The sequence below is a fragment of the Monodon monoceros genome, unplaced genomic scaffold (genome assembly GCF_005190385.1).
Source record: "Monodon monoceros isolate NGI ecotype Baffin Bay Population unplaced genomic scaffold, NGI_Narwhal_1 Super_Scaffold_4, whole genome shotgun sequence".
Lineage (NCBI taxonomy): Eukaryota > Metazoa > Chordata > Mammalia > Artiodactyla > Monodontidae > Monodon > Monodon monoceros.
The window spans coordinates 11,022,302-11,044,805 of NW_021703781.1; the positions used below are offsets into that span (position 1 = coordinate 11,022,302).

At 34.9% G+C, this 22,504-nt stretch overlaps 1 protein-coding gene across 3 annotated transcripts in view; it reads left to right on the forward strand.

Annotated features, from left to right (window-relative positions):
- Window positions 1-22,504, forward strand: part of PHYHIPL (phytanoyl-CoA 2-hydroxylase interacting protein like) — a 99,260-nt gene that overhangs the window by 36,490 nt on the left and 40,266 nt on the right. The window contains exon 2 of one of the 3 annotated variants that reach the window (XM_029200895.1): window positions 4,873-4,929. The exons of the other annotated variants lie outside the window; for them this stretch is intronic. The gene's annotated coding sequence lies outside the window, so the exon portion shown is untranslated. The remainder of the gene's footprint in view (window positions 1-4,872; window positions 4,930-22,504) is intronic. 3 annotated transcript variants of the gene reach the window in all.

A 22,504-nucleotide genomic window follows, 5' to 3' on the forward strand; every position in this document is an offset into this window, starting at 1 on the left:
AGTCGTTTTCTCTGTGAACCATAGGCTAACACAGTAGAGACAGTTTACTTAAAGAATAGGGCATAGCTTAAATGTACCTTAAGAATATCACAAATAGGTTTTTTATTTAGCTCATTAAATATAAATTTAGCCACCTTACAGCACAGCATCTGAATAAACCAAAGTACTTTTTAAGGTCAACTGATTTTGTTTATAGTTTGTCTTTAAGTAAAAGCTGATCCCTTTCTTAAAGTGAAACTTGTATTTCTGATTTCATATTTTCCTTTTTCAAAGAAAGGTCTTATATTATTGTTTCCATAATAGTAAACCCAAACTGTGAGTGTATCCCTAAGTAGCTATGGACCCTGTAGTTTATGGGCTCTCATATGATTAGTCATCTCAACGTAACACTTAAGATTATTTGATACATAACCTGTATGTACTCCAAATAGTGTAATAATTTTCTAAATGCAGATTTTATCTGCTTATCAAGTTGTGCATCATAGTAAAAACTTAATGATAAATGATAATTCCATTAATGATTTTATTTGATTAGAGACCATATTTGTTGTCTATCATTTTCAAGATGACACTTGGTAAACAATCTTGTATTCATATTTTCTGTCAACTCAAATAATTTTATAAATTAATTGGAATCCATACTTGTGTATATGGTTCTAAATTATAGCTTTTGGTTAATAATTTGTAGAAGACTATTTAGAATGTGTAGTAAGGCCCTAAATCTATTTGGATAAAAGGGCTTTGTTAAGAAAAGAAAAAGAAAGAAGGGAAAAAAAAGTAATCTCATGTCTTGTGCACTTCCTTCCGTGCTGCCAGAGTGATTTTTCTAACAGAAATCTAATCATTTCGTTTACTACTCAAAATTATTCACTGGTTGCTTATTGTCTATATTCTTAAATATTAACTCTGTAACATTAAAAATACTCTGTGATTTTACCCTTGTCTCCTAAACCAGCCTTATTTCCTGCCATTTCTTCTTTTTCTAACCATATCATAATGCTTGCTTTGCCTTCAACACCCCATGCTATGTTTTAAAGCTTCAGAATATTTCTAGAAAAATAATATTTAAAAGGTAGTTTCAAATGTTAATATAACCAACTGTAGGTATATTTACCCTCTGAAATGAATATATATATATTTAAAATGAGGTGATATGAGCTTATGGTTAGTGATACATGTTAAGAGTCAATTACTAAAGATAGTAGTGAAAATTCTGGTAATTATAATTACAGACATGAGTTTCAGCTACAGAATGTAGAGCAGAGACCCATAGGCTAGAGTTTTGGGAATACTCACCATTGAACTATGGGAGAAAAATCATATTGTGTAAGTTAGGCTTCTTGGCTGCATACAGCCAAAACTACTTCGATTAAAAAACAAAACACACAGGGCTTTCCTGGTGGCGTTCAGAGTCTGCCTGCCGATGCAGGGGACGCGGGTTCGTGCCCCGGTCCGGCAAGATGCCGCGGAGCAGCTAGGCCCGTGAGCCATGGCCAATGGGCCTGTGCGTCCGGAGCCTGTGCTCCGCAATGGGAGAGGCCACAGCAGTGAGAGGCCCGCGTACCGCAAAAAAAAAAGAAAAAGAAAAAAACAAAACAAAAAACCCCCACAATATATTAGACAAAATTCAAGTGACTCTTAATCAATGTTAAATCCAGAAGATCTAGGTTGGGCAGAAAACAAAGGATGCAACACAGCTAAGATTCTGCCACAGCAATAGTCTACTTTAGGTACTACTACTAGTGCCATTGCCAGTAGATACTCTCAGCCATTGTCACTAACTGTCCTGCCACTAGAAACTCCTGCTGTGAGTCTGGACTCCTAATAAATGGTGATATCTCTAATCTATGAGGAAAAATATGGATTATTCAATAAAATAAACTAGATAGCCATTTGGACAAAAAAATAAATAAAATGGATTCCTCCTCTACCGTAATTCCATACAGATCAAAGTTTTAAACGTGTAGAGAATAAAATCATAAAAGTACAAGGAAAAAAGCATGAATGAATATTTTTAAATATATACTCTTGGAATGAAGAAGATGCTCAGGGATGACACAAAACCAAGAAATCGTAAGAAGGATACCTTTTACTACAGTAAAAACAAAGACAAAAAGAGCCCTAAAATTTAAAATAAATCGATTTGAACCTCAAAATGTATCCAATTGGTGGCATAATCACACAGAGAGGAAGTATTCCAAGTGATTTAAAAACACAGCTGTTAGAATGCACCTCCCTAAGTGACATATACCCTACAGAAAAAAGAACTGAAAAAAGAAACTTTAACAACTATTTACAGAAATCATATAGTTGATAGTAATGTTAGTATTGTTATTCTCAGACTGTTATGTGTGGATTGTGAGATTTTAAAAAAATGAGTAAATGAGCAGTATTCTAATTTTATCATCCTGGTCCCCTTGAGAACCAGGCATGGGAGAAAGGAAATATGAATATAAGATGGAAGGGTTAAATTAAAACCCTGTAGTATTGAACTTGAACTAGAAGTATTAGTAGAACTCATAATAACTTTTCTCTTTAAGAATAAAACAATTATTTCCTAGCTCTGTCAAATGAAAAGTCCTAGAAACAAAGATCAATCTAATAGGAACGAACATCCTTAGTGCCCAGATTATGCTCTTAAAGTGTCATTTTCCATGAAAAACCTCTAGGGATCCTAGAAAAAATGGTTGATTCCAGACCTGGAAAGGGCAGATAACGAGGCTATGTGTGTAGAATATTCTGGAAGAGTACACAGAAAAACTGTTAATAACGGTTGTTGCTGGGGAGGGGAATTGAGGGCTCTCTTTTTTTGCATATTGTGCATTCTTTGTTTTCAGCATGATAAAATCATTAAAAATCATTTGGAGAGATAAATTCTTACTCATTGTTATTGTCTGCCTGAAAGAGCATGTTACTTGGGGTTGAGGTTGGCAGGATTTACTCATATAATGTGATAGAAAAACATTGTAGTGTCATATGTGTGTTTTAAAGTATACTTATTAACTTCTTTATTGGCTCTACAGAAGTGAGCATTACCTTCTAATAGGTTACCACATGAGTAGTACAAGAAAAAATTTGGATAATTTATTATGAACCTTTGGGAACCAAATGATTAATAATTAAAATTTCCTTTGTCAGTTAATAAAGTGGTATTTTAGAACCATAAAAATAATGTCCTATTTCTGAATTTGAGGAATGGATGGATTACTTAAGTAGTCATGTATTCAATAAATATTTATTTTAACACTGTGAAAATATTGGTAACAAGATGGACATGATCCCTGCATTCATATCTTATGATCAAGTTGGAAAAACAGATTAAAGATAAAAATAGACAAATACAAATTATGGAAGTGCTGTGAAGAAAATAAATAAGGAGCTTATGGAGAGTATGAGTACTATGGGGACAAACTTAGTTTAGATTAAGAGACCTGAAGGATGAGAAGTAGCTTTTAAATAACTGGAGGTAAAGCATTATAAGACAGGAGAATCGGCCTTCAGGGAGAAAGGAGCTTAGATTTTTAAAGAATTGAAAAAAGATTAGTTAACCTTTATTAGTTGTTGAAGTATAAAATTTCTAGATACAGTATCTAGATAGATGCTGATGCCGTTTACTAAAATGGGAGAATACTGGGTTGGAGCATAAGTCTGAGAAGGAAAATCAAGAGTTCTGTTTCAGATATTTTAAGTTTTAGATGTCTGTGTGATATCCAAGTGGAGGTTTAAATACACTTTAGATTTTGAGATATAAATTTGGAAACTATAAGCAAACAGATGATAGATCACTTTTAAGGAGAGGAAAGAAAAGCAGGCATTCTTTAGAGCTGTGTTGTCCAGTGTAGTAGCCATTAGGGTCAAATGGCTCTTCAAATTTAAATTAATTAAAATTACATCAAACTTAGTGTATTTCTTCATCAACAGTAGCCACATTCCAAGTGCTCAACGGTCACATGTAGTTGGTAGCAACCATACTAAACAGCACATATAAAAACATTTTCATCATTGCAGAAAGTTCTGTTGGACAGCACTAGTGTAGATCCCTGAGAAACACTAACTTCTGGTTAGGCACAAAGGTCTGGAGAATATGAAAGAGTAGTGAAAAAGGAGAAAAACTAAGAGCATGTTTTAAGAAGCAGCAGATGGTCAACTGTGTTAAGTGCTGTTGAGAGGAAAATTCCGGGGGAGTCTCCATTGGATTTGCTACCATGTAATTTATTGGCAACATGACAAGAGGACTTGTCTGAGCTGGTAGAGGCAGAAAAAACTAGATTTAACTGGGTTTAAAAGTGAATAGATGGTGAAGAAATGGAGATAGCATATTTTGGCAGTTCAGAGAAGTTTGGTTATGAAGGGAAACAATGAAATAGATCACTATCTGAAAAGGTATATAGGAGTAAGAGCTTTAAAAATTGACATATATATTTATAAATAAACACACAAACACTTATGTACATATATATGCATACATATATGTCTACTAGATTGTAATGTAAGCTCCTTGAAAGAATGAACTCTAGTGTCTCATTGAATCATGGTTTTTTTTGTTTGTTTGTTTGGTTGGTTTTTTTTGCGGTACGAGGGCCTCTCACTGTTGTGGCCTCTCCCGTTGCGGAGCACAGGCTCCGGACGCGCAGGCTCAGCAGCCATGGCTCACGGGCCTAGCCGCTCCGCGGCATGTGGGATCTTCCCGGACCAGGGCACGAACCTGTGTCCCGTGCATCGGCAGGCGGACTCTCAACTACTGTGCCACCAGGGAAGCCCTGAATCATGTTTTTTTAAATTTTATTTTATATTGGAGTATATTTGATTTACAATGTTGTGTCAGTTTCAGGTGTGCAGCAATGTGATTTAGTTATATCTATTCTTTTTCAGATTGTTTTCCCATAGAGGATATTGCTGAGTATTGAGTAGAGTTCCCTGTGCTATACAGTACGTGCTTGTTGATTATTTTATTTATAGTAATGTGTATATGTTAATCCCAAGCTCCTAATTTATCCCTCCCCATCCCCACCTTTCCCCTTTGGTAAGCACAAGTTTGTTTTCTAAGTCTGTGAGTCTGTTTCTGCTTTGTAAATAAATTCACTTGTATCATTTTTTTGATTCCACATATAAGTGATATGATATTTGTCTTTCTCTGTCTGACTTCACTTAGTATGATAATCTCTAGATCCATCCATGTTGCTGCGGATGGCATTATTTCATTCTTTTTTATGGCTGAGTAATACTCCATTGTGTATATGTACCACATCTTTATCCATTCCTCTGTCAGTGGACATTTTGGTTGCTTCCATGTCTTGGCTATTGTAAATAGTGCTGCAGTGAACATTCAGGTGAATGTATCTTTTTGAAGTATGGTTTTCTCTAGATATATGCCCAGGAGTGGGATTGCTGGGTCATACGGTAGTTCTATGTTTAGTTTTGTAAGGACCTGCATACTGTTCTCCATAGTGGTTGCACCAATTTATGTTCCCACCAACAGTGTAGGAAGGTTCCCTTTTCTCCACACCTTCTCCAGCATTTATTGTTTGTAGACTTTTTGATGATGGCCGTTCTGACTGGTGTGAGGCGATATCTCATTGTAGTTTTGATTTGCATTGCTCTAATAATTAGTGATGCTGAGCATCTTTCCGTGTGCCTCTTGGCCATCTTTGGCCTGCTCTGTCTGCTTTGGAGAAATGTCTATTTAGGACTTCTGCCCATTTTTCAATTGGTTTGTTTCTTTGATATTGAGCTGCATGAGCTGTTTGTATATTTTGGAGATTAATCCCATGTTGGTGGCTCCGTTTGCAAATATTTTCTCCCATTCTGAGGGTTGTCTTCGTTTTGTTTATGGTTTCCTTTGCTGTGCAAAAGCTTTTCAGTTTAATTAAGTCCATTTGTTTATTTTTGTTTTTATTTTCATTACTCTAGGAGGTGGATTGAAAAAGATACTGCTGCGATTTATGTCAAAAACTGTTCTGCCTGTTTTTCTCTACGAGTTTTATAGTATTTAGCCTTAGATTTATTGATAGGTCTTTAATCCAGTATGTATTTATTTTTTGTGTCTGGTGTTACGGAGTGTTCTAATTTCATTCTTTAAATGTAGCTGTCCAGTTTTCCCAGCACCACTTACTGAAGAGACTGTCTTTTCTCCATTGTATAGTCTTGCCTCCTTTGTTGTAGATTAATTGACCATAGGTGCATAGGTTTATTTCTGGGCTTTCTTTCCTGGTCCATTGACCTATATTTCTGTTTTTGTGCCAGTACCATACTGTTTTGATGACTATAGCTTTGTAATATAGCCTGAAGTCAAGGAGCCTGACTTTCAGAGTACAAGTCTTTGGCCTCCTTAGGTAGGTTTATTCCTAGGTATTTTTTTTTTTTGATATGATGGTAAATGGATTGTTTCCTTAATTTCTCTTTCTTATCTTTCATTGTTAGTTTATAGGAATGCAAGAGATTTCTGTGTATTAATTTTGTATCCTGCAACTTTACCAGATTCATTGATAAGCTCTAGTTGTTTTCTGGTGGCATCTTTAGGATTCTCTATGTATAGTGTCATGTCATCTGCAAAGAGTGACGTTTACTTCTTCTTTTCCCGTTTGTATTCCTTTTATTTCTTTTTCTTCTCTGATTGCCATGGCTAGGACTTCCAAAACTATATTGAATAAAAGTAGCGAGAGTGGACATCCTTGTCTCATTCCTGATCTTAGAGGAAATGCTTTCAGCTTTTCACCATTGAGTATAATTTTAGCTGTGGGTTTGTCATATATGGCCTTTATTATGTTGAGGTAGGTTCCCTCTATGCAGACTTTCTGGAGAGTTTTTATCACAAATGGATGTTGGGTTTTCTCAAAAGCTTTTTCTGCATCTATTGAGATGATCATATCGCTTTTATTCTTCAGTTTGTTACTCTGGTATATCACACTGATTGATTTGTGGATACTGAAGAATCCTTGCATCCCTGGGATAAATCCGACTTGATCATGGCGTATGATCCTTTTAATGTATTGTTGGATCCTGTTTGCTAGGATTTTGTTGAGGATTTTGCGTCTGTGTTCATCAGTGATATTGGCCTGTAATTTTCTTTTTTTGTGTTATCTTTGTCTGGTTTTGGTATCAGGGTGATGGTGGCCTCATAGAATTACTTAGGGAGTATTCCTTCCTCTGCAGTTTTTTGGAAGAGTTTGTGAAGGATAGGTGTTAACTCTTCTCTAAATGTTTGATAGAACTTGCCTGTGAAGTCACCTGGTCCCGGACTTTTGTTTGTTGGGATTTTTTTAATCCCAGTTTCAATTTCAGTACTTGTAATTGGTCTGTTCATATTTTCTGTTTCTTCCTGTTTCAGTCTTGGAAGTTTTTACCTTTCTCAGAATTTGTTTATTTCTCCTAGGTTGTCTATTTTATTGGCATATAGTTGCTTGTAGTAGTCTCTTATGATCCTTTGTATTTCTGTGGTGTCCGTTGTAACTTCTTCTTTTTCATTTCTAATTTTATTGATTTGAGCCCTCTCCCTTTTTTTCCTTGATGAGTCTGGCTAAACGTTTGTCAATTGTGTTTATCTTTTCAAAGAACCAACTTTTAGTTTCATTGATCTTTTCCATTGTTTTCTTTGTCTCTATTTCACTTATTTCTGCTCTGATGTTTATGATTTCTTTCCTTCTGCTAACTTTGGATTTTCTTTGTTCTTCTTTCTCTAGTTGGTTTAGGTTTAAGTTTAGGCTGTTTTGGGGGATTTTTCTTGTTTCCTGAGGTAAGACTGTATTGCTATAAACTTCCCTGTTATGGTGCATCCCATAGGTTTTGGATTATCGTGTTTTTGTTGTCATTTGTCTCTAGGTATTTTTTTGATTTCTTCATTGATCCTTTGGTTGTTTGTTTAGTAGCATATTGTTTAGCCTCCATATGTTTGTGTTCTTTACAGCTTTCTTCTTGTAATTGATTTCTAATCTCATAGCGTTGTGGTCAGAAAAGATGCTTGATGTAATTTCAATTTTCTTAAATTTATCAAGGCTCGCTTTATGGCCCAGCATGTGATCTATCCTGGAGGATGTCCCATATGCACTTGAGAAAAAAGTGTATCCTGCTGCTTTCATATGGAATTCTCTATAAATATCACTTAAGTTCATTTGGTCTAATGTGTCATTTAAGGCCTGTGTTTCCTTTTTGATTTTCTATCTGGATGATCTGTCCACTAAGGAAAGTGGGGTGTTAAATCCCCCACTATTACTGTGTTACTGTCGATTTTTCCTTTAATGGCTGTTAGTATTTGCCTTACATATTGAGGTGCTCCTATATTAGTTGCATATATATTTACAATTGTTATATCTGCTTCTTGGATTGATCCCGTGATCATTACGGAGTGTCCTTCTTTGTCTCTTGTAACATTCTTTGTTTTAAGGTCTATTTTGTCTGATATGACTATTGCTACTCTAGCTTTCTTTTAATTTCCATTTGCATGGAATACCTTTTTCCATCCCTTCACTTTCAGTCTGTATGTGTCCCTAGATCTCAAGTGGGTCTCTTTAGACAGCATATATATGGGTCCTGTTTTTATATCCATTCAGCCAGTCTATCTTTTGGTTGGAGCATTTAATCCATTTACATTTAAAGTAATTATTGATATGTATTTTCTTATTGCCATTTTGTTAATTGTTTTGGGATTGTTTTCATAGGTCTTTTTCTTCCTTCCTCTTTTGTTTTCTGCTCTTGTGATTTGATGACTATCTTTAGTGTTGTGTTTGGATTCCTTTCTATTTTTGTGTGTGTATCTATTGTAGATTTTTGGTTTGCTGTTACCATGAGGTTTGGATATTGCAGTCTATATATATACAGGATTGTTTAAACTTGCTAATCTCTTAATTTCAGATGCATTTCCAATATCCTGCATTTGTACTCTCCTCATCACTGCTGGTTTTGATATCATATTTGTGTGTGGATTATTTCCTACCTTTACTGTATGTTTGCCTTTACTGGTGAGCTTTCCCATTCTTAATATTCTTGTTTCTAGTTGCGGCCTTTTCTTTTCTGCCTAGAGAAGCTCCTTTAGCCTTTGTTGTAAAGCTGGTTTGGTGGTGCCGAATTCTCTTAAATTTTCCTTGTCTGTAAAGCTTTTGATTTCTACATCAAATCTGAATGAGAGCCTTGCTGAGTAGAGTAGTGTTGGTTGTAGGTTTTTCCCTTTCATCACTTTAAATACATTGTGCCACACACTTCTGGCCTGTCATTGATTCATCTTTTAATCCTCTTACCCTTAGAGCTGCCTTTTCATATTCTTGAGATGACAAGTAATAGTATACTAGACCACCTTTTACAAAAACACATTTTCTCCAATATTTATTTTGCAACCAAATACTTTTTAGCCTTCAAGTATAAAGGGAATTTGAAGTGAGAAGGGAAAATGGTCCATTTTTGGTTTTTTTTAGGAAGATAAATTTCATTGTGTTGATCAATTTTATAACAGTGCTCTGAATACAGATAGAGGCTCAGTTTTGAAAGAAAACACTTTATGATGCAATAGCTTCTCTAGTGTTTACAAGCATACTTACTGGTGAAAACTGGAATAAAAGAAAATGAATAAATAATTTGCCAATCACTATTATGTATATTTTGTTCAATTTTTCAATTATTGAATTTCTAATGCTGAAAAAAATACATCTTTTTTCCTCATAAATTTTCTTTACAAAATTTCCTCATCTATCTTCTCTATAAAACACAGTTGTGATATTTGTAGTTCAAAGAAATATTTGCTTTGGAAATGTTTTAGCTGTTTCTGTGCATAGTGATACCTGTGATGTTCTTCGTTTCTTAATGTATTTTGCATTTTTAAATATTTTTGCATAAAGTTATTTTGCATTGCAATGAAGGGGCAGATGTGGAGAAAATATCTAAAAATATGGTGCATAACAAATTACATCTTATAAATCATTATTCACTTTTAAAAATGAAATTTGGATAATTTTAATGTACGATGATTCATAACCAAAAATGTTAGGAAAACTGAATGTATAACACTTCCTACTAAATGGATGTAGTAGCATTCCATCATTCTTACCTTTATTTGAGAAACAGTTCTTTTTAAGGATGTTTACCAGAAGAAAGAGAGAGATTCAGGTATGGTGCCAGCATAATCCTTTATGACCTTGATTTAGATCAGACATTTATTTTATCTTCACTCAGTGTTACCTTCCAGTTGACTGTGTAAAGAATAATTTTCTGAGAAGCAAGAAGACCTACAGTCCTGCAGCCTGTGGAACAAAAACCACATTCACAGAAAAATAAGACACGATGAAAAGGCAGAGGGCTATGTACCAGATGAAGGAACAAGATAAAACCCCAGAAAAACAACTAAATGAAGTAGAGATAGGCAACCTTCCAGAAAAAGAATTCAGAATAGTGATAGTGAAGATGATCCAGGACCTCGGAAAAAGAATGGAGGGAAAGATCGAGAAGACGCAAGAAATGTTTAACAAACGCCTAGAAGAATTAAAGAACAAACAAACAGAGATGAACAATACAATAACTGAAATGAAAACTACACTAGAAGGAATCAATAGCAGAATAACTTAGGCAGAAGAACAGATAAGTGACCTGCAAGACAGAATGGTGGAATTCACTGCTGCAGAACAGAATAAAGAAAAAAGAATGAAAAGAAATGAAGACAGCCTAAGAGACCTCTGGGACAACATTAAATGCAACAACATTCGCATTATAGAGGTCCCAGAAGGAGAAGAGAGAGAGAAAGGACCCAAGAAAATGTTTGAACAGATTATAGTCGAAAACTTCCCTAACATGGAAAATAGCTACCCAAGTCCAGGAAGCACAGTGAGACCCATACAGGATAAACCCAAGGAGAAACACGCCGAGACACATAGTGATCAAATTGGCAAAAATTAAAGACAAAGAAAAATTCTTGAAAGCAGCAACGGAAAAACGACAAATAATATATAAGGGAACTCCCATAAGGTTAACAGCTGATTTCTGAGCAGAAACTCTACAAGCCAGAAGGGTGTGGCAATGATATACTTAAAAGCGATGAAACGGAAGAACCTACAACCAAGATTACTCTACCTGGCAAGGATCTCATTCAGATTCGATGGAGAAATCAAAAGCTTTACAGAGAAGCAAAAGCTAAGAGAATTCAGCACCAACAAACGAGCTCTACAACAAATGCTAAAGAAATTTTTCTAAGTGGGAAACACAAGAAAAGGACGTACAAAAACAAACCCAAAACAATTAAGAAAATGGTCACAGGAACATACATATCGATAATTACCTTAAACATGAATGGATTAAATGCTCCAACCAAAAGACACAGGCTTGCTGAATGGATACAAAACAAGACCCATATATATGCCGTCTACAAGAGACCCACTTCAGACCTAGGGACACATACAGACTGAAAGGAGATGGAAAAAGATATTCCATGCAAATGGAAATCAAAAGAAATCTGGAGTAGCAATACTCATATCAGATAAAGTAGACTTAAAGAATGTTACAAGAGAAAAGGAAGGATACTACATAATGATCAAGAGATCAATCTTAGAAGAAGATATAACAATTATAAATATATATGCACCCAACAAAGGAGCGCCTCAATACATAAGGCAACTGCTAACAGCTGTAAAAGAGGAAATCAACAGTAACACAGTAATAGTGGGGGACTTTAACACCTCACTTACACCAATGGACAGATTATCCAAAATGAAAATAAATAAGGAAACAGAAGCTTTAAATGACACAATAGACCAGATAGATTTAATTGATATTTATGGGACATTCCATCCAAAAACAACAGATTACACTTTCCTCTCAAGTGTCCACGGATCATTCTCCAGGATAGATCACATCCTGGGTCACAAATCAAGCCTCAGTAAATTTAAGAAAATTGAAATCATATCAAGCATCATTTCTGACCAAAACGCTAAGAGATTAGAAATGAATTACAGGGGAAAAAACGTAAAAAACACAAACACATGGAAGCTAAACACTACGTTACTAAGTAACCAAGAGATCACTGAAGAAATCAAAGAGGAAGTCAAAAAATACCTAGAGACAAATGACAATGAAAACACGAAAATCCAAAACCTATGGGATGCAGCAAAAGCAGTTCTAAGAGGGAAGTTTATACCTATACAAACCTACCTGAAGAAACAAGAAAAATCTCAAATAATCTAACCTTACACCTAAAGGAACTAGAGAAAGAAGAACAAAAAACCCCAAAGTTAGCAGAAGGAAAGAAATCATAAAGATCAGAGCAGAAATAAGTGAAATAGGAACAAAGAAAACAATAGCAAAGATCAATAAAACTAAAACCTGGTGTTTGAGAAGATAAACAAAATTGATAAACCATTAGCCACACTCATGAAGAAAAAGCAGGAGAGGACTCAAATCAATAAAATTAGAAATGAAAAAGAAGTTACAAGAGACACCGCAGAAATACAAAGCATCCTAAGAGACTATTACAAGAAACTCTATGCCAGTAAAATGGACAACCTGGAAGAAATGGACAAATTCTTAGAAAGGTATAACCTTCCAAGACTGAATCAAGAAGATATAGAAAATATGAACAGAGCAATCACAAGTAATGAAATTGAAACTGTGATTAAAAATCTTCCAACAAACAAATGTCCAGGACCAGATATCTTCACAGGTGAATTCTATCAAACATTTAGAGAAGAGCTAACATCCTTCTCAAACTCTTCCAAAAAACTGCAGAGGAAGGAACACTCCCATACTCATTGTATGAGGCCACCATCACCCTGATACCAAAACCAGACAAAGGTAACACAAAAAAAGAAAATTACAGACCAATATCCCCTATGAATATAGATGCAAAAATCCTCAACAAAATACTAGCAAACAGAATCCAACAACACATTAAAAGGATCATACACCATGATTAAGTGGGATTTATCCCAGGGATGCAAGGATTCTTCAATATACGCAAATCAATCAATGTGATACACCATATTAACAAATTGAAGAATAAAAACCATATGATCATATCAATAGATGCAGAAAAAGCTTTTGACAAAATTCAACACCGATTTATGATAAAAACTCTCCAGAAAGTGGGCATAGAGGGAACCTACCTTAACATATTAAAGGCCATATACAACAAACCCACAGCAAACATCATTCTCAATGGTGAAAAACTGAAAGAGTTTCCTCTAAGATCAGGAAAAAGACAAGGATGTCCACTCTCACCACTATTACTCAACATGGTTTTGGAAGTCCTAGCCACGGCAATCAGAGAAGAAGAAGAAATAAAAGAATAGATATTGGAAAAGTAGAAGTAAAACTGTCACTGTTTGCAGATGACATGACACTATATATACAGAATCCTAAAGACGCCACCAGAAAACTACTAGAGCTAATCAATGAATTTGATAAAGTTGCCAGATACAAAATTAATACACAGAAATCTCTTGCATTCCTATACACTAATGATGAAAATTCTGAAAGAGAAGTTAAGGAATCACTCCCATTTACCATTGCAACAAAAAGAATAAACTACCTAGCAATAAACCTACCTAGGGAGACAAAAGACCTGTATGCAGAAAACTGTAAGACACTGATGAAAGAAATTAAAGATGATACCAACAGCTACAGACTTATACCATTTTCTTGGATTGGAAGAATCAGTATTGTGAAAATGATTATACTACCCAAAGCAATCTACAGATTCAATGCAATCCCTATCAAATTACCAATGGCGTTTTTTACAGAACTGGAACAAAAAATCTTAAAATTTGTATAGAGACACAAAAGACCCAGAATAGCCAAAGCAGTCTTGAGGGGAAAAAACAGAGCTGGAGGAATCAGACTCCCTGACTTCAGACTATACTACAAAGCTTCAGTGATCAAGACAATATGGTACTGGCACAAAAACAGAAATATAGATCAGTGGAACAAGATAGAAAGCCCAGAGGTAAACCCACACACCTATGGTCAACTAATCTATAACAAAGGAGGCAAGGATATACGATGGAGAAAAGACAGTCTATTCAATAAGTGGTGCTGGGAAAACTGGACAGCTACATGGAAAAGAATGAAATTAGAACACTCCCTAACACCATACAGAAAAATAAACTCAAAATGGATTCGAGACCTGAATGTAAGACCAGACACTATAAAACTCTTAGAGGAAAACATAGGAAGAACACTCTGACATAAATCACAGCAAGATCTTTTTTGATCCACCTCCTAGAGTAATGGAAATAAAAACAAAAATAAACAAATGGGACCTAGTGAAACTTCAAAGCTTTTGCACAGCAAAGGAAACCATAAACAAGACAAAAAGACACCCCTCAGAATGGGAGAAAATATTTGCAAATGAATCCGTGGACAAAGGATTAATATCCATAGTAGATAAACAGCTCATGCAGCTCAATATTAAAGAAACAAACAACCCAATCCAAAAATGGGCAGAAGACCTAAATAGACATTTCTCCAAAGAAGACATACAGATGGCCAAGAAGCACATGAAAAGCTGCTCAACATCACTAATTATTAGAGAAATGCAAATCAAAACTACAATGAGGTATCACCTCACACTAGTTAGTATGGGCATCATGAGAAAATCTACAAACAACCAATGCTGGAGAGGGTGTGGAGAAAAGCGAACCCTCTTGCACTGTTGGTGGGAATGTAAATCGACACAGCCACTATAGAGAACAGTATGGAGGTTCCTTAAAAAACTAAAAATAGAATTACCATATGATCCAGCAATCCCACTACTGGGCATATACCCAGAGAAAACCACAATTCAAAAAGACACTTACACCCCAATGTTCATTGCAGCACGATTTACAATAGCCAGGTCATGGAATCAACCTAAATGCCCATCGACAGAAGAATGGATAAAGAAGGTGTGGTACATATATACAATGGAATATTACTCAGCCATAAAATCGAAAGAAATTGGGTCGTTTGTTGAGACGTGGGTGGATCTAGAGACTGTCATACAGAGTGAAGTAAGTCAGAAAGAGAAAAACAAATATCGTGTATTAACGCATATATGTGGAACCTAGAAAAATGGTACAGATGAACCACTTTGCAGGGCAGAAATTGAGACACAGTTGTAGAGAACAAACGTATGGATACCAAGGGGGGAATGGTGCGGGGTGGTGGGTGTGGTGGTGTGATGCATTGGGCGATTGGGATTGACATGTATACACTGATTTGTATAAAATTCATGACTAATAAGGACCTGCTGTATAAAAATTGAGAGTAATTTTCTAACATTAACATAAGTTTTATTGAAATCTAAACCAAGAGTGCCACTCCACTGCCAATGCTCTGTGTCATCCAAGTCCCTGAGCTAAGGATTTTTGCTTAACTAGCTATCCTTGTTTTTGAACATGTTGGGTTTGCATATTTATATATATATATTTTTTCTTTTTTTTAATTAATTTATTTTCTTTTTGCGGTATGCGGGTGTCTCACTGTTGTGGCCTCTCCTGTTGTGGAGCACATGCTCCGGATGCGCAGGCTCAGCGGCCATGGCTCCCGGGCCTAGCCGCTCCACAGCATGTGGGATCTTCCCGGACCAGGACACGAACCCGTGTCCCCTGCATCGGCAGGAGGACTCTCAACCACTGCGCCACCAGGGAAGCCCTATATATATATATATTTTTTTTACTCTAGACAGGAATGGATCCAGATTTCATGGTGACTGAAGTTTATACAAGTTTAGGTGTCTTATTTGAGAAAAAGCAATATGAAATTATGGGTGTAAAATGAAGTACCAGAAACAAGAACAAGTAAAGGGCCCTAGAAGCTTAAGTTTCATTAGTTTCCTGGTAAATTCCTCTCATGATGTAGTATTATTCTCCCCATTTTCAAGGTGAATCACTTGAGGACAAATAATTTAATATCCCCAAAATCACAAAACTAGAAGTGACAGAGATATCAAAGTCTTGTCTGATTTCAAAGCCCATATAATAGAGAAATAGAGTAGCCTAGAAAACTCTGTGGACTACACAGTTACAACAGAAAGTTCTAAAAGAGTTCTGAGAGAAGCCTTTTGTAGATCCTGGAGTCATCAGGACAGACTTTCAGAGATGTGGTGTAAGATCAACTTTGAAGAATAGGTTATATTTTTTGAGGAACCTTCATACTGTTTTCCATAATGGCTGTACCAATTTATATTCCCACCAACAGTTTAGAAGGATTCCCTTTTCTTTATATCCTCACACTTATCTTTTTACTTTTTCATAGTAACCGTCCTAACAGGTGTGAGATAATATCTCATTGTGGTTTTGATTTCCATTTCCCTGATGATTAGTGATAATTGAGCACCTTTTCCTCTACTTGTCCGTTAACTGTATCTTCTTTGGAAAAATGTCTATTCAGGTCCTTTGCTCATTTTTAATGGAATTACTTGGATTTTTTATTTGTTTGTTTTTGGGATTTTGTTTGTTTGTTTTGCTATTATGAGTTCCTTATGTGTTTTGAATATTAACCCCTTATCAGATACATGGTTTGCAAATATTTCCTCCCTATCTGTAGGTTGCCTTTTCATTTTGTTGAGTTTTCTTTGTTGTTCAGAAGCTTTTTCATTGAATATATTTCCACTTGTTTATTTTTGCTTTTGTTACCCGAGCATTTGGTGTCATATTCAAAAATAATTGCCAAGGCCAGTGTCAAGGAGCTTTTTCCCTGTGTTTCCTTCTAAGAGTTTTATGGCTTCAGGTCTTATGTGTAAGTCTTTAATCCATTTTGAGTTGATTTTTTTGTATGATTTAAGATAAGGGTCCAGTTTTGTTCTTTTGCTTGTGGACATTCAGTTTTCCCAGCACCATTTGTTAAAGAGACTACCCTTTTCTCATTGTGTATTCTTCATGCCCTTGTGGAAAATTAGTTGGCTGTATATGCTTGGGTTTATTCCTGGGCTCTCTGTTCTGCTCTGTTGGTCTATGTGTCTGGTGTTTTTTTTGTTTGTTTTTTTGTGGTACGCGGACCTCTCACTGTTGTGGCCTCTCCCATTGCGGAGCACAGGCTCTGGACGCGCAGGCTCAGCGGCCATGGCTCACGGGCCTAGCCACTCCATGGCATGTGGAATCCTCCCGGACCGGGGCACAAACCCATGTCCCCTGCATCAGCAGGCTGACCCTCAACCACTGCGCCCCCAGGGAAGCCCTGTGTGTCTGTTTTGATGCCATTACCATACTGTTTTGATTACTCAAGCTTTGTGATATAACTTGAAATCAGGAAGTGTGATTCCTCCAACCCTGTTCTTTTTTCTCAGGATTGTTTTGGCTATTTGGGGTCTTTTGTTGTTCCGGATGAATTTTAGGATTGCTTTTTCTATTACTGTGAAAACTACCAATGGAAATTTGATAGGGATTATTTTGAATCTGTGTATTGTTTTTGGTAGTGTGTACATTTTAGCAATATTAGTTCTTTTAATTCTTGAATACAGTATATCTTTCTATTTGTGTCTTCTTCAATTTCTCTTGCCAGTGTTTTATAGTCTTCAGCGTACAGATATTTCACTTCCTTGGTTAAGATTATTCCTAAGTATTTTATTCTTTTCAATGGTATTATAAATGAGATTATTTTTTTGCTTTTCTTTTCAGATAGGTCATTATTGGTGTAAAGAAATGCATCTGATATTTGTATGTTGATTTTTATGTCCTGTAACTATACTAAATTCATTTATTAGTTTGAACCATTTTTTTGTTGATCCTTTAGGATTTTCTCCATATAGGATTTTGTCATTTGTAAACAGAGGTAACTTTACTTCTTTCTGATTTGGATGCATTTTATTTTTTCTTGTCTGATTGCTCTTGATACTTTATGATCCAGCAATTCTTCTCTTGGATATATACCCAGAGGAAATGAAATCAGTACCTCAAAGAGGTATCCATATTCCCATATTTATTGCAGCCTTACAGTAGCTATGTTTTGGACACAACCTAAGTGTCTGTCAATGAATAAATGGATAAAATAATTGTGCTATACATATAAACAATGGAATGTTAGCGTTAAAGGAGGAGATCTTGTCATTTGCAACAACATTGATGAACTTGAAGGACATTATGCTAAGTGAAATAAGCCAGACACATAAAGAAAATAACTACAGATTGTCTCCAACTTTCAGTGGTTCAATTTAGGACTTTTTTTTCTTTTTTTTTACATTATGATGGTGCAAAAGCAATATGCATTCAGTAGAAGCTGTACTTCAAATTTTGAATTTCAGTCATTTCCTGGGCTACCAATATGCAGTACTATACACTCTTACGATGTTGGGCAGTAGTAGTGAGCCACAGCTCCCTACACTAAAGACCATTCTGTTTTTCACTTTCAGTATAGTATTCAGTAAGTTACATGAGATATTCAACACTTTATTATAAAATTGGCCTTCTGTTAGATGATTTTTCCCAGCTGTAGGCTAATTGTTCTGAGCATGTTTAAGGTGGCTAAGCTATGATGTCCGATAGGTTAGGCATATTAAATGTGTTTTCAGTTTACAACATTTTCAGTTTACAATGGATTTATCAGTACATAATCCAATTGTAAGTTGAGAAATATTTGTATATGATCTCACTTATATGTGGAATCTAAACAAGTTGAATACATAGAAGCAGAGAGTAGAAGGAATGATGGTTACCAGGGGCAGGAAGGTAAGGGAAATGGAGAGATACTGGTCAAAGAGTAAAAAGTTACTGTTATGTAGGATGAATAAATCTAGAGATCTAATGTAGAGCATGATGACTATAGTTAACAATACTATATCAAGTACTGGAAATTTGCTAAGAGAAGATTTCAGGTGTTTCACCATTAAAAAAAAAAAGGTAACTATGAGATTTTATGTTAATTAGCTTGACTGTAATTATCATTTCACTATGTATATGTGTATCAAATAATCATGTTTTATACCTTATATAAAAGTGTATTAAAGTATACACCTGTATACAGTTGTATAAAGGTGTATTTTTATTTTAAAATAAAAAAAGAATAGGTTAAAAATTGGCTAGATTCATTCAAAAAACATTTAATCCTACTCTGGAGGAGTGGATCTAAATATTGTGTCACTTCAATGTTATATTTATAATTTGGAAGACCCTCTTTAGAAAAAATATATAATTATAAATAAAATATTATGTATTGGGTCATGTAAGAGGACCATGTGAATGAGGGGCCCTGAATATTAAGCTTCATTAACCTTATGATAAAGCATCTCATTACAATGTAGAAGTACAGATTTTGTATGCAGTATTTTGGTGGGAGGGGGCAGGGAAGCTGTGGAATTATCATACTATGTAAGCTTGCTTGAAACTAGCTGGTGTTGACCACATGCAGAAAAATTATATTCTAAGTATTTTAAGAGACTTTTTGATATCCCTTTGTCATGTTGGGACTGTTTCCTGCATGTATTCATAAATAAATAAGAAAGTACTATTTAAAAAATTATAAAAAGTAGAAAGCCAAATAGAGTTATGAATAAATTATAGTGTTAATAGCTTAATGCCTTGCATATGTAGGTATTTTTTAGATAGTTTTATATTTATGTTCTGAAGTGTGATATGTAAAACTGAAGTATCCATGTATAGGTTTCCTACAATAAAAATGCTTTTAGTTACCTAGGTGGGAATAAATAAATTAAAATTTGGCTCACTAGTCTCTCCACATAGTTTCATGCAGCAGGCTTATTTTATACCCCAAACTGTTCTATCCATAATTGCTTTTATAAGTCACAACATAATGCTAATTGGATCCATTTATATGTAAAATTATTAATTTATTTTCACTTTGATATGAATTGTGACCACTATTTTGCTGGAAGTTTTAGACTTGATCATTGATGCTCATTATTTTACTACATGGAAGTACCTTCATGTATGTCAATTAAATGAATTTGCTTACAGATTGATAATTTTTCAAGATTATTAATACACGGGGGAACAAGGGTCATTGTTAGAGAAAGGGAAGGAGGGAAGAACTCTTAGTTGGCATCCATAATGGACAGTATCTATTTCCCTAAGAAAGGATTATTTCATGCAATAATTCCACTTCAAATGCATATCTTCCTCTGAGTTTCTAGTATACTACAAGATATTAAGCACAAAACACAGGCCTTACTGAATTCATATAAAAATAACAAAGGGCCAGGTAAATTGAAAAAAGCAGAGAATAGGATTATGCAAACAAGTTGTGTTTGTTCTGTAGTCTTGGCAAAAGGAGCAGCAAAAGCAATTCAGATCTTAAGTTTAATGTAGATTCTGCCTCTTTTCACACCTTTTTTTGCCGAATTGCTAATAACTAACAAAATAAATTGATATGCCTCTTGCCTATTTTATCGGCCCCTGGTTGTCCTTGTAGAGTATTTAATACTATAAAATGGCAAAAAGTTAGGCAGAAATGGTCAACTTTTAAGTAAATTAAAGTTGATCAGTTCTGGTTTTTGTCATTTAAGATTTTTTAAATCAAGAACAATATAATACCTCTAAAAATAATGGAACACACTGACAAGTCCCCTCAACTTAAAGAGGAACTTGAGTTCGAGAGAAGTTAAGTGACTTAGCTAACGAAGATCGTTGTCAGTAAGAGCTTTGACTAGATACTAAGCTTCTCTATTCCTGCTGCACTACACCATGGTGTCCCAATTAGTTGCCCTATGGCAAGGAAATATCAGAAAAGAATTGAGTTCCTGGATATAAAGATATTTAATTTGGTCATGAGGTAATGGAAAATACTATTAACTAATAATACATACAAGAAGCTTAAAATTGCACTTGAGAAAAATTGTGATAGCTAAGTGTGGAGTTGTAAGTGACTTTAGAGAGAGTCTATTGCAGATCAGTTCTCTTATTTTACAAATGAGGAAACAATGAAGGTTAGGTGATTTACCCAAAACAATACAGATAATTCTAGAGCAACTATCAGAAGGCAGCTGTAGTTACAGTGGTTCAGAGACTACAGTTTAATGCCTGCCTCCTGGGTTGAAATTTTGGCTTCTACATCAGTTATTTGACCTTGTGCAAATCCTGTAAACTCTTTTTATCTCAGTTTCCTCATCTGTTAAAATGGGATGATGATAATAATAATTACTAATTCATAAATTTTATGAGGATTAAAAAATATATTCAGAACACTGCATAGCAGGTATGTGTTCAGTAAATGTTTCTATTACTAAAAGATTTTGATTGAATGCTCTATTTAAATATAGTCTATTTTAGTTAACCAAAAAACCTTTTATACCTTGATTTGCCTAGTTATTGGGAGAACCTAGGCTAGACCCTTGATGTCTACAGTTGTCATCTAGTGTTTTTCTTTTCAATCATATAAAATTGTTTCTTTTGTTACAGATTTGTTTTATCACGTAATCATTTGCCAAGGTTTATTTCAGTTTTACTCTCTGAATACTTTTAACATTTGAGTAGTAAAAAACAAATTTATCTTATCTTTAAAACTTGTTTAACAAAGTGCACTCATTTTCTCATTGCCATTTTGGCTTTTATAAGGAGAAATGACAAAAGAAATCATTGGTATTTTATTTACTATTTTTAGACCATGTATATATATTTTGAGTAATTTAACTGTACAATAGATACCGAATGAGTCGCACTTTTTCATTTACTACTCATTTACTAGTGTTACAGTTCAACTTTAGTGGCAGGGATCACATCCATTTTAAAACTGATTAGACAATTTAATTTGGAATTTAACACTGGATATGGCCAAAAGAGATAAGCCCACAAATAGTGTGAAACATTAATCTTGTGCTGCTTCTTATGTCAGTGAAAGCCAGCATCTTGTGTTTCTGCTGTGAACTGGAGTATCCAGTGCTATCTGTGAAGGGTCAGCACCACAGAGATCAACCGGTTTTCTTGGTTTTACACAAAAGATCAAAACTTTGTAAAGTCCATGAGCATTGTAATTAAACTACATTCAGATTCTTTTGAATATTGGTGACTTGGACTTCAGAGTCTGAGGTTCCAGGGTGGTCATATTCCCCTGCTTTTGACCACATAGACTGCCTTTACAAAGAGGAAAAGTTTTCATTAACATTCACGTGCCAGTGTTCCCTGTAGAATAGTTTTCCTAATATTGTGACAGTTGAATTTTTGTGTCCTCCACTTGTAACTCCTAACCTCTAGAGTAATGAGAAGCTGTGAAAAAGTATTGGTATCAAGAGGTTTCAATAGCCCTGCAGCTGGTTCAGTAAATGCAGTTTCATCATTGGTGAAGAATAAAATAGTACCTCATAAAAGTTTCTTGAAAAGTGAACTGGAATTCCCTTAATAAAGAAGTGCTGTTACATGGATTTAAAACAACCCCAGGAACGATAATCACAGAAAAGAGATCTAAGATCCAAAATTGGGGTGAAATGCTATTTGGATACTATGGTTCTTGGGAAATATGCTTTCAAAAAATCTTTATTAATGATTTGGATATGAAATAACCATGTAAATTGTACAGATAATTAGGATGTGCTATAAGCATTAATCTAAGAGAAATAATTCAGAAAGAGAGGTTTAAGGATTAGGTGCATAGAAAAGAAGTTAATAAAAAG